This window comes from Rutidosis leptorrhynchoides, chromosome 2 (genome assembly GCF_046630445.1).
Source record: "Rutidosis leptorrhynchoides isolate AG116_Rl617_1_P2 chromosome 2, CSIRO_AGI_Rlap_v1, whole genome shotgun sequence".
In the NCBI taxonomy this organism is placed as follows: domain Eukaryota; kingdom Viridiplantae; phylum Streptophyta; class Magnoliopsida; order Asterales; family Asteraceae; genus Rutidosis; species Rutidosis leptorrhynchoides.
The window spans coordinates 143938381-143944380 of NC_092334.1; the positions used below are offsets into that span (position 1 = coordinate 143938381).

Sequence of the window (6000 nt, forward strand, 5' to 3'; positions counted from 1 at the left end):
CTTGATGTTGGGCTAAAATATTTAAAATTGGGTAATTGGGCTTTGTACCATAATTGGGGTTTGGACAAAAGAACGACACTTGTGGAAATTAGACTATGGGCTATTAATGGGCTTTATATTAACTAAACGATATCTCGTTAATTTAATATATAGACTTATAATTTGACGTATTTATATATAACCACATACGCTTGAATGGGTACGGTGGGCGGGATATCTATAAATACCAATAATTGTTCATTTTACCGGACACGGAACTGGATTAATAGTTAATAGACTTGTTGAAACAGGGGTGGATTACATTCAAGGGTAATTGGTGTAATTGTTAACAAAGTATTAAAACCTTGGTTTACACGCAGTCGATAACCTGGTGTATTCATTAAACAAAGTATTAAGACCTTGTTACAATTCGAATCCCCAATTAGTTGGAATATTTGACTTCGGGAATAAGAATAATTTGACGAAGACTTTTGCACTTTATATTTATGACTGATGGACTATTATGGACAAATCCGTATGGACATATCGAATAATCCAGGACAAAGGACAATTAACCCATGGGAATAAACTAAAAAGAACACGTCAAACATCATGATTACGGAAGTTTAAATAAGCATAATTCCTTTATTTCATATTTAATTTCCTTTATTTTATATTTAATTGCACTTTTAATTATCGCACTTTTATTTATTGTCATTGTATTTAATTGCACTTTTAATTATCGTACTCTTTGATTATCGTACTTTTTATTTATCGCATTTTTATTTATCGCAATTTCATTATCGTTATTTACTTTACTCTTTAAATTAAGTCTTTTATTTATTTAATATTTTACATTAGGTTTTAACTGCGACTAAAGTTTTAAAATCGACAAACCGGTCATTAAACGGTAAAAAACCCCACTTTTATAATAATAATATTATTTATATTTATTTTTGTATTTTTACAAATATAGTTTTAAAAATATAGCGTTAAGCTTGTTTAATTTTCCCTGTGGAACGAACCAGACTTACTAAAAACTACACTACTGTACGATTAGGTACACTGCCTATAAGTGTTGTAGCAAGGTTTAGGTATATCCATTCTATAAATAAATAAATATCTTGTATAAAATTGTATCGTATTTAATATTATTTCGTTGTTAAAATAATACTATTTCCTAGTACACCTCGCACACATCACATACTCAGGAGGCATATAACCACTGAAAACACACATTTTTGCTTAAGATATGAAGAAAATATATAGTAATAAATTTGACCAACAACGAATTCATACATACGAGTTGACCATGAAGATATAATTACCTGAGATCTTGAAGAAAGATAACTTACTATGTTCCAACCACCCTGTTAGTCATTGCTTCCGTTTCATTCTTTTTGAAAATTCTTGCCATGCCAAAATCAGAAATTTTAGGGTCCAAATTCTCATCTAAAAGAATATTATTGGCTTTTAAATCTCTATGAATAACTCGCATTCTTGAGTGTTTATGGAGATATAACAATCCTTGAGCAACTCCTTCAATGATGTTGAATCTTTTGGGCCAATCTAACTCTGCCTTTCTATTTTCATCTACAAGATTTCAAAAGAAGGTATGATGCACACAGATTACCAAATCAATTACAGTATGAATCGGCTTATGTCAAAAAATTCTTACCAAAGAGAAAAAAATCCAAGCTTTTGTTAGGCATATATTCGTAAATTAACATCTTTTCATCCTTGTGAATACAACAACCAATAACTCGAACAAGATTTGTGTGTTGAAGTTTGGCTATAAGAATCAGTTCATTCTTGAATTCCACGAGCCCTTAACCTGATGTTCTTGAAAGCCTTTTTATCGCAATTTCTCGTCCATCGCTCAGTTTTCCCTGTTTTAATAACATCATATTGTATTTATAATTACTGTACAATTGCGATAACCAAACAAGCTATCAAATATAATTGGCGAGAAGCCGAAAAGGGAAACTACCTTGTAAACAGGCCCAAAACCACCTTGTCCTAACTTATTCTCATCGGCGAAATCATTTTTTGCAGTCATAATAGATGCAAAACTAAATAATAGAAAACTATTTCCTTGCCCAACATTGTTTTCAAGCTGGTGTATATCCTTGAAGCTTTCAGAAGCTGTCAACTCAAGGAAATATTCATCTCTCTTTCGTCTCTCCTTCTCTGTCATAAGTATCAATAAGTAATTCTAGAAATTGATACAACTATAACATAAGTTCATTTTGATCTTTATAGTTGTATTTTACCTTCTCGTTTTTGCTTACGCTTCTTTATAAACCATAAAATCCCCAAAAGAATTATAACCGAAGGAATGACAACACCAATAACTATCCATACCCATTTCATGCTTTTTCCCTTCCCGTTTCCTGCATATCGACTTGTTAAGATTCATTAATATAGGCAAAACCAATTGAAAATAAATATTATTACCTGTACTTGGAATAAATGGTACTTGGTTAACCACATACTTTAGCGTAGCGTTGTCACGTGTATTAACCAAAAAGCTATTACTTCATGTCCAAATAACACAACCAGTTCCATTAGTAGTATTGCTATTAAACCTCACACAACTACAATTTCTCAAACACTTAATGAAGCAATCACTAATGCTTAAACCCGAGTTATCATCAGTAACACTTTCCATAAAATTCAAAGCAAAATCTCCATTCTTTTCACTAAAACTATCACCCCCTCTCCTACATAGAGGAGAATTAGAGTCGGCTACACATCCATTACCTGAACCGTACCCATAACAGAACTCGGGAGTCCATACAGTATAATTATCTCTAATTTGTCCTTTTGGTGTGAAAATCCGCACAGGTAAATCAGCATTAGTACCTTCATAATCATAGCTAATATAACGGTCTTTGTTTGTGTAAACAGATCTTGCCACCCTAAGCAGATGGAACTTCAATTGAGAGTGAATCACCCTTTGTAAGCTCGAATACAGTTTTGTTGAAATCTCTGATAACTATGGGGCTGAAGATTCCTGGCCAAACAGTGAAACCACAGTTGTGGACAAAAGTAATTACAGTCCCTATTGATCCTCTATATTTTGAAAAAAATTGTATTCAGAACACATTATAAAACATCAGTAAGTTTGTGTGTGTATGTGTGTGTGTGTGTGTGTGTTTAGTACAGAGTACAGTACAGAGAGTATGATATACCAGTAGATAAGTACAAGTAAAAGAAGAAGAATAAGGTCAGAGATGACGATGATAAGAAATACATGTTTGAAAAATTAAACAGAAGAAACTTTTAATAAAAGTTCAACTGACTAATGTAACATCCCAATTATTTAAGGTAATATTTTAAGTAATTTAATATATACATATATATTGTTGGTGCTATTTTGTATTATAAGTGGATAATATTTGAAGTTTGTTAGTTAAGTTGAAAGGGGACTAGTGATGCAAAGTTAATTTAAGGACCTCCCTTAATGTGGTTTTGGTGGGGAGGGTAGAAAGTGCAAATGAGGCAAAGTTAAATCAATTAAAAGAGTAAAATGTTGGAAAATCATTATCAGTTGCAAATAAAAAATACAGAAACTTAGTGTGTGCTTGTGTGTGTGTCGACCCAAACAAGAAGAGAAGAAGAAATCTTCAATTGAAAGGATTTTGTACATGCAAGTGGAAATTAATGAAATCTAGTGTACTCTAATCATCATAGCAAGTTTTAATTCTTCAATTTCTTCTTCATTGTGCACAATTAGGGTTCTTGAATCCCTAAAGACAAGGTATGAACTTTTGTATCTAAGTATCACTAGAATTGGGTGTTGTGGATGAATCTCAAGCTTAAAAGTAGTTGTATGTTGAAATTGTGCACACTTGTATGATTATAAACTAATTTGTAATTGATAATGGAAGTAAGTTCATGTATGAACTTGCATTTTGAGTGTATGTTGGGATTATGATGAATTAGATGTTATGTATAGCTTAGAATCAAGTCATGCACACTAGGTGTTTGATGAAATGCCTCAATGGAAATGTTATGAGATTTAGTTAAACTTGTAAAGGAGAAAGTTTATGTGTGAATTGTTATTATTGTTGTAAGTAATGATATTTGGATGTATGATAATTTTAAGAATGTTAATAGTTGAAATGGGTTTATGCACTTTTGATGCTTGAAAGAATTACAAGTCATGTTTGTAAGAGAGGAACTAGAAAATTGTTTAATTAAGGAAATGATGTTTGTATAATAATGTTGTTATATTGGAAAAGATAAGTTAAACATGTTATGTATATAAGTATTCATGTGAATGTTGGAGTAAAAAGGAGATTAAGTCAATGTGTAAGTGTATGAAAGTGTTGTAAGCTATTGAAAGTTGTGATTTCGTTGAGTTATGTTATTGATGAAATTAGCTCATGTATAGGTGCTAATCAAGGCATAGGAGCTTCAAGTGATCAAGGAACCTAGTTTAATCAAGGTGAGTTTATAGGGGGTAAATTGGGCGGGTCAAGAGTGGCTTAGTGTTCTCGGATTGCATCCGTGCAAGAGAGCAACGACTAAGTGCACGAGATGAGAAGCTTAGATAGAATTATTAGGTTCACCTAATATTTGTATCTATGGTTGATGATTAGCTTAGTCAAGGTTAATAAGCTTGCTTAGTAACCCTTGTCTATGGCATGACTTAGCTTAGACACTTTGAGTGTCTATGTATGTATGAGAGTAATGTGATCAAGGTAGCTTAGACATATGTGTATGTCTATGGTTGTGTTTAGCTTAGACATAATTACTAGGGTTGGCCTTAGTAAGTTATGTCTATGGTAAGTAATGGGTCGGATCCGAAAGTAAGTAAGCAACCATTTGGTTGGAAAGACAAAGTGATGAAATGATTATGCTCAATATTGTATGCTTTATTATTCGCCTATAACTCACTAAGCGTAAAAGCTTACCCCCATGTGGTTTTATGTTTTTATAGGAACGAAAGGACACCGAGAAGGTAAGGAGCCTATTTAAAGATAGCGGAGCTTTGGGTCTTAGTAAGTGGTAATGCAAGTCTCTATGTTGAATCAAGCTCTAATGGTACCGCTTATCAACGCCAAGTCTTTTGAATTTATAAACTATGTTTCTTTTGAAGGAGTGGGACCAAATGTTATGTTTAAGTTGTGTAAAAGTGTTGCTTATGATTAAAAGATTTTCGAAGTGTTTAATAATGTATGAAACTGTTTTAATTAAGCTTGTTTATGTATTATGTTGTCAAACTATGTTGGGTGATGATGAAATGGTAAAAATGTGTTTTTGTAACATGTTGCAGCTCAGTACCAGCAACCGTGTAAGGTCGCGCCCCGACACTACATGTCGCGCCGCGACATATCAAATGTTTCAAATACAGAAGGGCTGTTAAGCATGAATAATTTCCTTTTAAATGTCGCGCTGCGACCAAGGCTTGCCGCGCCGCGGCATATCACTTGGTCTGGGCAGACACCTGTTTTTTTTTTTTTAAAGTCTATCGTTTCAAGGCCTTAAAAGTTGGTATTAGAGCTATGGTTTAAGGGACTTGGATAACCCAGTATAGGGATTATCTAGGCTTAAACCATTGTTGTTAAGGGATAAGCGGTTTAGGACTTGCACGATAGTTGAGATTGAATGATTATGCGATGCTCCATAGGAAAGAGTTTATTGACGAGACCTATAGTGTAGTAATAAGATTGTGGATGATTTAGACGAAGAGTTTAATGCTTATTAACCATGAGTCATAAATGATTAAGTGCGTAATGCGGTGATGTAATGACAATCGGCCATTGCCATTACATCATTTTAGTACGCATGAACATCTATTATGGTCACGGTGAAATGAGTTGGGAATTCTCTCGGTCTCTTATGTTATAATAAATTGTTGATACATGTGTTTGAACTAATTAGTTATTTACATTGTTTCAGAATGGCTATTGTATCTCCAAATAGAGGTAATGATGAGGACGATGAGTACGTCCACACCCCTTCAGTGGAATCTGTTGAAGGCTCACAATCTGAATCCGATGAGGTTACCAT

At 33.3% G+C, this 6000-nt stretch overlaps 1 pseudogene; it reads right to left on the reverse strand.

The window, feature by feature from the left end:
- LOC139888323 (G-type lectin S-receptor-like serine/threonine-protein kinase At1g11410) overlaps window positions 1-6000 on the reverse strand; it is a 30054-nt pseudogene extending 24054 nt beyond the window's left edge.